Genomic DNA, 11,538 nt, shown 5'->3' on the forward strand with positions numbered 1-11,538 from the left:
CAGTCCCCCAGTAGGGTGCAGAAATACAAGCCCAGATTTTGGAAGCAGTCAAACTCTGCTTCAAATCCCAGCTCTGCCACTTCCTCTCTGTGTGACCTAGGGCAAATTATTTAATTTTTCCAAATCTGTTACCTCATTTATAAAATGGGGATGATTATGGTACCACCCTCACAAGGACCTATGAAGACCAGATGAGAAAAGTAGTGTCTGAAATGCCCAGCCCAGTGCCTGGCACATACCGTAGTAGGTGCTCAAGAAATCCCATTTCTCCTCATGTGCCCAGCCCATCACTCCAGTGAGCCATGGGAGAGCCCCAGAGAGTTTTGGCTGAGGGCTCTAGAATTTATAATCTCAGGACTCAGGAGGTGGGTTGGCCTCCCTAAGGGCCTGAAGAAAGGGTGTGGTCAGTGGTAAGCTTGAGCCAGACCCTGAGAGATGGGAAGAAATAGAGCTGAGGCCATTGGGTGGAAAGGGCAATTACTGAGCTGAGTGCAGAGGCAGGAGCTTTGGGAAGAAGTCCACAAGCTGGAGAACCAGAGAGAAGGGCTTGGATGGCAGCATGAGGGGATTGGGCTTGATTCTGAAGGCAGCTGGGAGCCACAGCAGGTTTCAGAGCAAAGACCAGTGTGAAAACAGCTCAGACAGCTCCTAAGACATGCACGATCCTCCATCCCAACAGTCGAGGAGTATAGGATCTGAGCGATTCTCCATGCTCCAAGCCACAATGTTCACAAAATTTGGTTTTGGTAGGCAGCTCAGAGGGCAACAGAGCTTGATCCAAACCCAGAGTCCTGGAGGCAGGAGGGAACAGGAATTGAGGTCGAGAGTCCAGGGGTGTGAGGCGCCCCTCTTGCCATCAGGGCCTGGCCTAACCACCCTTTATACACACACACACACACACACACACAACACATTTTATAGAAGCTCTGACCCAGCCCAGCCTACTCCACGGAGACTGTGCTACTCTCCCATCCCCAATCCCCCACAAGCAATTTTCAAATCTTCCACTTTTAAAACAAAAAACGGTAAATGCGCCGTATTGTATATTTTATTTAAATAAAAAAATTCCAGCAGATACTGCCTTTTTCTAGGGGTCAGGGATTGGGGATGGGGGTGAGGTTGATGGCAATATCTGAAGAGTGGCGGCTGTGGTCGTGGGTCGTTGGGGCACGAGTGGGTGCTTGTGCATGCAAACCTATACCCCAAACACAGATTTGTTTAAAAGGTATGCATGGGAGTGTGAGGCCACAAGGGGGATGCTGGGCCTGGCCTTCTCAGCCCCTGCCTGTCAGACCTTGTTGTTAAAGAAGACAGTGCAGGTGGGTGAGCACTTTGCTGGTGGAGAGGGGAAAAGGCAGGAGTGGGAGGGTGTGAAACCCTGACTCAGACTATCCCTACCCCAGCTGCCAGGGCTCCAAGGTCCCTGGGACTCCTTGATGTGTCCGCATTAACTCCAGCTGGATACTGAAGGAAGGGGGAGACACTGTCTTAAACCATATTCACATCTGCCTTCCGAAACTGGGAGGGCAGCTAGGAGACAGAGGTAACTGTGCTGGGGAAGCATATCATGTCCTGGTCAGAGGGTTGGCTTTCCAGGGCTACAAAGGATAGGACACAGACATTGGGACCCAGCTTGGATGGTCCTTACTAGGAGGAGGTGTAGAACTGACTCCTCACTGTGGGAGCACTGAGGGATGTTCTAGGCCTGGCCCCAAAGATCCAGCCCCCAAGACTTGGTCCTCAGACTCTCCACAAAGCCCTTGGACAGCCCCTTCCTCACCCCTAGGTACAGAAGGACTCCTACAGGCCCTAGAATCTCCCTCCAGAGGGAAGAGGCAGCCGGTGGCCCCAAGTGAGCCACTGGTGACTGGAAGAGATCCTGGGGCTCCCAGCGGCAGCTCGGGGAATGCCGTCTCGCTGGAGAAGGGGAAAGTCCTCGGGAAAGGGCAGGGAACCCATCCCCACTGCTACCGTTCCCCATCACTGATTGTCTAGTGGATGCTGTTTCCATGGTAACCTGTCTGGGAGTCCCGTTGCTAAGGAGGCAGCTCAGCATGCCCTGGCATTCCCATGACAACTGCCCCCTGTGGCCCAGGCGGCGGTGCTACCTGGGGATTCCATAGGGACAGCAGAGCAAGGACGCAGGCTTAGACCTGTGGCACCGGCAGACAGGCATTGGGAGCTGGGCTAGCCCAGGCGGGCCCTTTGGGGTGATGGTGAGGTTTTGACAGACAAAAACTGTGGTGAGGGGTGCAGGGAGGAAGAGGGGAGATTAGCTATGGTGCCCCAACCAAACCACAAAGTGGTGATCCTGGCCCACAGAGGCAGGGGAGGACATTCCTGGCCCGCCCCCCATCCTGACCCACCCCACCATGGAGCCTGCCACAGCTCAGGCTCTCACTGGGCCCTCTCCGCTACTCCCAGGGGTGTGGGGAAGGGCGCAGAATCAGTCACTGTCTTCTCTGTTCCCCGATCCCAAAAGGATCTCTACTATGTGCTAGGCACTTGGTGCTTTCATGTTATCATTTTATCCTCACAATAACTCTATGAAGTAAGCATTAGCCACACTTACAATGAGCCAAAGGGCACCTACTCTATGACCTGGGTGGTGCAAATGGTTAGCAACTGGCTGCTAACCTAAAGGTTGGTGGTTTGAACTCACCCACTGGCTTAGAAAAGAAAGGCCTGGTGAACTACTTCCACAAAGATTGCAACCAAAAAAAAAAAAACAAAAAACAACCCTAGTGAGCAGTTCTACTCTCTGACACATGGGGGTGCTATGTTGGCAACAGTTTTAAAGGGCAACAAGGCTCTGAGAAGGTAAAGGACTGGTCCCGACCAGTTACCTAGAATGCGATGGGGCTAAGGTGCACACCTCCATCCTGGAGATGCCAAGCCTGTCTCTTCCCAGTAAATCCCATCAGAGGCCTACAAAGGGCAGGGTGGTGGGAGCAGTCTGTCCCAGTATCAGGCAATAAAGGGTGCATTGCCTGTAGAGGGAGTTCCTGGGTACCACAAATGACTGGTGACTAATGGGCTTGGCTGCTAACCGAAAGGTTGGCAGTTTGAGTCTACACAGAGGCATCTTGGAAGAAAGACCTGGAGACCTATTTCTGGGAAATCAGATACTGAAAAACCTTATGGAGCGCTGTTCTAGTCGGACACACATGAGGTCACCATTCTAACTGTGATGGCAACTGCTTGTCTGTAGAGAATTTATACACAATAAAATTGACTACTTGTTTGCTTTCTTTCATCACCAAGTACCAACGATTCTGAGCAATGTCAGTTTTAAAACCCTTCTCCCTGAGGCAGACTGTGGCTCCCTCCCTGAAAAGACACCACACCCCACGCTTTAGCCCAAGGGGCACCTGCTGTGCCCTGTCTATTCGCCCACGGAAGGCCTGAAGGAACCCTTTCTGCCCTAGTGTGTTAAATCTCATTGGGATTTTGAGAGAAATTTTTTTTTTTTTTAATTTAATAAAAATCCTTCCCTTGTCTCTTATGTCTCCTTCTAGCGACTGTTCTTTACTCTTCTCGGCCTAACTTCTAGAGAACTATCTAAACTCCCAGTCCTCACTTCCCTTCTCCACTGCAGTCTACACTGCCTCCCTCTCCTAAAATGGTCCTCAGTGGCCCATGCTGAGAAATCCCAGGCAGCTGCTCAGGCCTGGTTTTACTGGCCTCTCAGCAGTGTTTGACCCGTGGACCATGCCTTCCTCAATTTTCAGAAATATCATTCTCTCCCTAGCACCATCTCTCTGTTCCACCTCAGCTTTCAGGGCTCCCCTACCTCTTTAGAGGTAGAGTGTTTCTCAAGTCTCTGGTTATGGCTTCCCTGGCTTGGAGGCAGATGTTTCACTGAATCAGGCCCCTCTGGGCAACTAATGTTACTGCCACATAGGCTTCTGATCCCCTTCTGACTGACCTCTTCTTCTTTCCCAAGTTTGCAGCTTCCAGTGCACTACAGAACAGGACCTCTCCCCGACCCTCCACCCTTGTTTTGTGGTTTTATTATTTTTTTCTCCTAAGGATAGAATGAAGAAGCCCTGGCAGCATAGTGCCTAGGGCACTTGACTGCTAACCAGAAGACTGGAGGTTCAAACCCACCAGCCACTCCTCAGAAGGAAGGTTGGGCAATCTACTTCCGTAGAGATACTGTCTCAGAAACCCAAGGAGGGGTCGTTGTGAGTCAGAAACTACTCAACAGCAGTGAGTTTGGTTTGGTTTCTTTTTTGAAGGATGGAATATTTCATTCATACGAAAACCAGTTGCTATCAAGTTGCTTCAGACCCACAGCAATCCTATATATGCAGAGTAGAACTATGCCGTAGGAGTTTTCAGAAGTAAATCACCAGGCCTTTTTTCCAAGGTTCCTCTCGGTGGGTTTGAACTGCCAGCCTTTTGGCTAGTATTCAAGTACTTAACCATTTGCCCCACTCACGGGCAATGTATCTTTCTTTCATCCATACAGAAGATATATTACATATACAGGATATAAATAAATAAAACAGCCATGTCCTCGTCACTGTTTAAGAAACAGAACGTAATGAATACCTTTGAAGGTATCTGTGCTATTCCAAAGGAGACTCTGAGTGGTGCAAACAGTTAATGTACTCAGCTGCTAATCAAAAGGTTGATGATTTGAGTCCACCCAAAGATACCTCGGAAGAAAGGCCTGGCAATCTACTTCCAAAAAATCAGCCATTGGAAACCCTATGGAGTACAGCTCTACTCTGACACTGAGGGGTTACCATTGTTTGATGGCATCAACATTCCACCTCACCCTCCCTCCAAGGAAAACCACTACCCTGATTTTTTTTTTTTTTTTTGCTTTTCATGATACTTTTACTATATAAATAAATAAATAAATAAATAAATAAATAAATAAATAAATAAATAAATATATATATATATACACATACATACACACACACACACACAATATATATATATATATTCAGTGTGTAGCAAGAAGAGGAAAATGTGATATTGAAAGTAGTTGCCTAGGTGAGGAGGATTTTATCTGTAATATTATTTAGAATTTCTGATGTGTGGGCATAATAAAAAGAACAGATCAACTTTTACTTGGTTTTATTATTGTTTTAAATTTCTTTACAAATAATTCATTCCTATATTGGCTGCACCAAGGGTGGGCCACTTTCTCTCTCCCTTTGTACACCACTGAATATATTTGCAATTTTTAAAAAATTTACATAAATAGTATCATGCTGGGTGTATTCTTCAATAAATTGCTTTTTTCATTGAATACTGTGGTTTTGAGGTCCCCTTGATGCATGGAGCATGGTTCATTCTTTTTCATAGCTGCATTATATTCCAGTATAAGAGTATATCATCACTTACATACATTCCTCTGGAGAATGACATGTTGTTTCATTGCCAGTCTCACTATTCTAACACTGCTATATAAGCATTCTTGTCATGGTTTGTGGTAAAGAGGTGTAAGAAGTCTCTAGGCTCCATATCTACGAGTAGAATAACTGAGTCATTGGGTAAATTAATTTTCCCTTTACAAGATGATGCCAAGCTGTTTTAAGTAGTTCTAACCATTTACACTCCCACCTGCAGTGTATGTGAGTTATTTTTGCTCTACATCCTTGCCAATAATTGGGATCATCAGACTTTCTTATTTTTCCCCATCTAGTGATATCTAATTGTATTTTAATGTGCAAATCCCTAATTACTAGTGAGGTTGATTACCTTTTCTTATATTCATTGGCCATTTGTGTTTCCCTTTCTGAGAAATATTTGTTCATGTATTTTGCCTAATTTTCCATTGCTGTTTGACTTTATTGATATGTGGAAGTTTTACACGTGTGCGCACGCGCACACACACACACACACATACATTTATAAAACTAATCCTTTGCCCATTATATATATTGCAAATATCTTTTCCTAGTTTATGGCTCTTCTTTCTTTTCTTTTTTTTTTTTTTTTTTGGTGTTCTCTGATGAACAGAGTTCTACATTTTAATGAGGTCAAATTTAGTAATCTTTTTCATAATGTCTAGTACTTCCTTAGGGCCTTTTTTACTTGTTTAGGAAATCATCTTACTCTTGTACTATAAAGATATTTTTCTATTTCCTTTCTAAAAGTGTGACATTTTGATTTTCACGTTATGTTGTTGTTGTTATGTGCCGTCGAGTCAGACCTGACTCATAGTGACCCCTCCTGGGGTTTCTGAGATGGTATCACTACGGCAGTAGATTGCCCAACCTTCCATTATATAGGTAGCCCTTATTCTACCAGACCTTGATTTTGGGTGTGGTGTGAAATCACAGGTCAATTTCATTTTTTGCCCCATACAAACAACCAATTGTTCTCACATCATTTATTGAATGGTCCTTCTAATTTGGAATGTCATTTCTCTAATACATCGTGCCTGTTTATTTTGTGCCATTAGTTTATTTGTTGATTCCTGTTCACGCAGTACATTGTTTTAATTACTATAACTTTATAAGGTGTGCCCCACTCCATCTTCTTCTTAAGAAGTGTCTTAGCCAGTCAGACTCTTTGTGCTACCACATACATTTTAGAATCAGTTTGTCAAAATGAGTGAAGAATTCTGTGGCCTTTTGATTAAAATGACATTAACATTATTAAGGAAATTTATAGTCCAATGGATGAACATAGAATAACTCTCCCCATATTTGGGTCTTCTTTAATGCCATTCGTGTTGTGGTTGTTGTGGGTCATCTTAATGTCTTTTACATTTCTGTTGTTATTAGCTGCCATCATTTCAGCCCCTGAGTCATGGCAATGTCATGCACAATGAAACTAAATTTGACCCAGTCCTGTGCCATCCCCATGGTTGGTTGTGGATAGGACCATTGTGATCTGCAGGGCTTTTGTTAGTTGATTTTCAGAAGTAGATCACCACACCTTTCTTCCTAGCCCATCTTAGTCTGGAAGCTCCACTGAAACCTATTCAGCATCATAGAAACTCACAAGCGTCCACTGACAGGCTGGTGGTTGCACTTGAAGTTCATTGGCTGGGAATGGAACCCTGGTCTCCTACATAGAAAGCTAGAGTTCTACCATTGAACCATCAATGCCCTTGTCTTTTATGTCAGGGTAATCAATACTAACTGTCCCAACAGACAAAGCCCAAAATTTCAATGATTTAAAACAATAAAGATATATTCTAACTCAGATAAAGTCCTATGCAAGACAGGCAGCAGCCCCTGTCCTTACTGATAGCAACTTGAATCCCTGGTCTCCAAGATCATTGTGGGAGAGGAGACAGCTGGGAGAGGTGACTGGCTCTGAACTACATTTAACTGCAAAAGATGAGATATCTGGGGAAGCACATAGAATCTCAGCTGGGCATTAACTGTTTCTGCCAAATCTTTCAACATAGTTTTATAATTTTCTTCATAAAATGGAAGAATTTATTGGATTGACACAAAGTTCCTTGTATTTTTATTGCTATTGCTGATTGCATCTATTTCTCTTTATTGAGGTATGAATTATACACAAGAAAATTCATCAATTTTAAACATAAAATTCACTAAGTTTTCAAAAATGTATACAGATCATATCACCCTCTCAACAATTAAGATAGAGAACATTTCTATCATCCCCAATATTCCTTCATGTCCCTTTGCAGTCAATCCTTTCTTCCCACCTCTGACCTCTGGCAATATGCTTTCTGTCTCTAAATTATTATTTTCTTTTCTAGAATTCATATAAATGGAATCATAAAGTATGTAGTCTTTTTTTGTTTGACTTTTTTTCCATTTAGCCTAAAGCATTTGAGATTCTTCTATGTTGTGTGCATTACTGGGAAGTATTCCCTTGTGTATGGCTGTATCACAATTTGTTTATTCATTCGCCAGTTGAACAATTGGGCAGTTTCTAGTGTTTGGCTATTAAAAACAATAGCCAATATACACTTGAAAGATATTGAATTGATAAATATCATGTTATATATATCTTTACGACAATAAAGACTAGCCAAAGAAAAGAATAACCAAAGTTCCTATAAACACTATAAACACTCACATTTAAGTTTCATGTGTACATAGGTTTTCATTTATCTTAGTAAAATAAATAACCAGGAAAGAGATTAATGGCTCATATGGTAAGAGTATGTTTAACTTTATAAGAAATTACAAGACTAGGCTCTAGGATCCATGATAGTGTCAGATATACTACCCAGACTCTCTACAACAAAGACCCAAGAAATCAAGTGAAGTGGGCATGGATCACAATCCTGGAACCCAGAACTTCAAAGAAAACAACAAAGAAGTAGATCAAATACTAATTAGAGGAAGAAACTGAACAAAAATGGTGAACCAGGAGGCATCCGGAGCAGTGAATTGCCAACTGGCCTGTCACAGTGCTGCCATTTTGAATTATTGGAAGCAGAGTTTTGATCAGAGCAGGAACTAGATAACCAGCTCTGCTCACCCAGGACTGCACCAGCACCCACACTGGTGATTGGCTACCAGAGAAGTGTGATCTCCCCCATCATCCTGCAGAATCTCCCAGTGACCAGAGGTGCAGCTCCCATCCTCCCAGTACCTCATCAAACCCCCCGCCACAGCCAGTGCTGTACCACTTTCTTTCATTTTTCTTTTTTCCTTTCTTCTTAGTTCTTCCCTCTCCTTTCCCTTTTTCCTTTTGTTCTCTTCTTTTTTCCTTCCTCTTCCCCCACCATTTTTTTTTTTTTTTAATTCCACGCTTTGTCTCCACAATCAGCTGCACTGCCTCGATGGATGGCAGTGCTTGATATACTGCCAATGTATGGGAAACTTGTTCCTCACAGCTTCTGTGGGCAGCAGTGCCTTTCTCCATCCCTCCACAGTCAGTGGTGCTTGCTCTTACAAAGCAAATGCCATGTTCCCACTGCAGCTATGATTGGTAGCTAGCACTTGCACCAGTACTGTGCCACTTCTTTTATTCCTTTCTTTTTTCCTTTCTTCTTAGTTCTTCTCTATTCCCCTTCTTGTTTTTTCTTTTTTCCCTCTCCCATTAATCAGGATCCAGCAACACTACCCAGCCATACCCACCACACTTGCCTCCCCACCCAATGGACAAGTGTCACTACCTGCTCCAGTACCACTGGATCTATGATGGATGGCAGCCAACACCTTCTCAGCCTTTCTTCAGCTGCTGTACCCAACCATCAATTAGACCACACTCCCACCTGTTACTAAATTCACCTGGAGACAGGTGGTGAGTGCTCTAGTGCTACCAAACTAGTGACCAGAGTAGCACACCCATCCTGTTGCCTGGATATATTAAACAAAACAACAAAAAGCAATCAAGGTGAAGCAAAGCAACATACAATCAACAAATTAATACAGTAACACCACAAATGTGTCAGAGACAACAGACAAGTTCGAAAGAAAAAAAAAAAAAAACAGGGCAAGATGGCTCAAGCAAGTGATCACAAAACGACCAGAAAAATCTTCCAGAGGAATATGGTATTGGAATTACCTGATAAGGAATTCAAAAGAATTATACTTAAGACCCTTAAACCAATTAACAGAAAAGAGATCAAGGAAAGCAAAGATGACACTAAAGGAATCATAGACAAAAATAAGGAAAGCAGGCAAAACTCTGGAAGAATTGAGGTAAACACAAGAACAAATTGACAAAATTGATGGAAAATTAGAAACCATACAAAAACCCAAAATAGAAACCCAGAATACTAAAATTTCAGAAGTAGACATGCATTGGAAGAGCAAAGGAGTAGAATTGAATCAGTGGAAGACAAAACTAACAAAACTGAAGATAATTTCTTAATACTAATCTGTTAGAGGACCTCTGGTGGCCTAGTGCCTAAGGAATCTGACTGCTAACCAGAAGGCTGGTGGTTCAAACCCACCAGCCACTCCCCAGAAGAAAGGTTGGGCAAACTACTTCTTCTTCTTCTTTTTTTTTTTTTTTGTATTGTGATTTGGGTGAAAATTTACAGAGCAAATACACTTTCCATACAGCAGTCCACATTCACTTTGTCTCATGACATCAACCACAGTTTACTACAATGCAACATCTCCCCTCCCACTTCCTCTCAATAGTTATCTCTTCCCTGTGTCCATCCCTCCATGCACCCCTGCCTCCTAAGCTGTCTCCCTGTGCATAAGCAGCCCCTCTTTCTCCCATGCTTGTTCTCTCCAAGGAGTGTATCTACCCCAGGCAAATGTTGAACTCATATGCCTGTCTATTGTTTGGTTGGAAGCCAGAGGTGTAGGTTCAATTCCAGACCTGAAGGGCAGCTAAGGGCCATAGTCTCAGTGGTTCCACCAGGCTCTGTCAGACCAGCAAACCTGGTCCCGCCCCCTTTTTTTTTCCAAATGATTTTGAGTTTTGCTCACATTGTTCTCCCTCTCTATCCAGGATTTCCTACATAGATCCTCTTCCAAGTGGTTGACAGTAGTAGCCGGTCACCATCTAGTTCTTCTGGTCTCATAGTCATATAGGCTGCAGATTGGATGGTGTACCAGTCACTAGGACTAATTGTTTCCATGAATTTTTGGTTTTCTTCATTCTTCTTTGCTCTGGATGAGGAAAGACCCATCGTTGCATCTAGATGGCAGCTTGCAAGCTTTTAAGATCCCAGTCACTACTCGCCACAGTAGGAGGTGGAACAATGTTTTGTATAGTATGTTATGCCAATTGAGCTTGATGTCCTCTGCGATTATGGTCCCGAGCCCACAGGGTTCAACTACTTGGTCCCTCTGGGTAGTTGGCTGTGACCAAGCAGTGACTACAACCTTTCCCCTTTTCAGCTTCACTATATACCTGGGAATTCAGATCATACACATAAAGTTATAGGACCATTGTCTGCCAACCTTACACATGTTCTTGGGTACACTCCCCACTTCATAGTCATACCTAATAGTTTGGCCTGTCCACCCAACTATCCACCCATATACCTATGTTTGCCTTCACTGACAACACCGTACTATATGTGCAAAAGGGTTCATCTTTGTTGTCTGTATTTCCCACGTACCTCTCTCTGTCTTTCTCTTCCTCATTGCAACTATATTGATCACTCACATTTGGTACACTGCCCTTCTCTTCACCCAAATCAATATTTATCAGTATCTATCTAACAGTGTTCCCTCCTCTCCCCTCCCACTCCTGGTAACCAACAAAGAAAATGTCCTTCCATAGATAAATGTTTCCTTGACTTTTACAATAATGGACTAATACAATATTTGTCCTTTTATGACTGACTTCTTTCACTCAGCATAATGTCCTCCAAGTTCATCCATGTTATGCGGTGTTTTGCAGATTCTACATTATTCTTCAGGGTTGCATAGGGTTCCATTGTGTGTATGCACCATAGTTTGGACATCCATTCCTCAGTTGAAGGACACCTAGGTTGTTTCCATCTTTTTGCTATTGTAAATAGTGCCGCGGTGAACATGGGTGTACATATGTCTGTTCTTGTCATGGCTCTCACTTCTTTAGGGTATATACCTAGTAATGGAATAGCTGGGTCAAATGGTATTTCTAATTCCAACTTTTGAAGGAATCGCCATACTGCTTTCCACAATG

This window comes from Orycteropus afer, unplaced genomic scaffold (genome assembly GCF_000298275.1).
Source record: "Orycteropus afer afer isolate SDZICR_OR568_19922 unplaced genomic scaffold, OryAfe1.0 scaffold00233, whole genome shotgun sequence".
Classification (NCBI taxonomy): Eukaryota; Metazoa; Chordata; class Mammalia; order Tubulidentata; family Orycteropodidae; genus Orycteropus; species Orycteropus afer.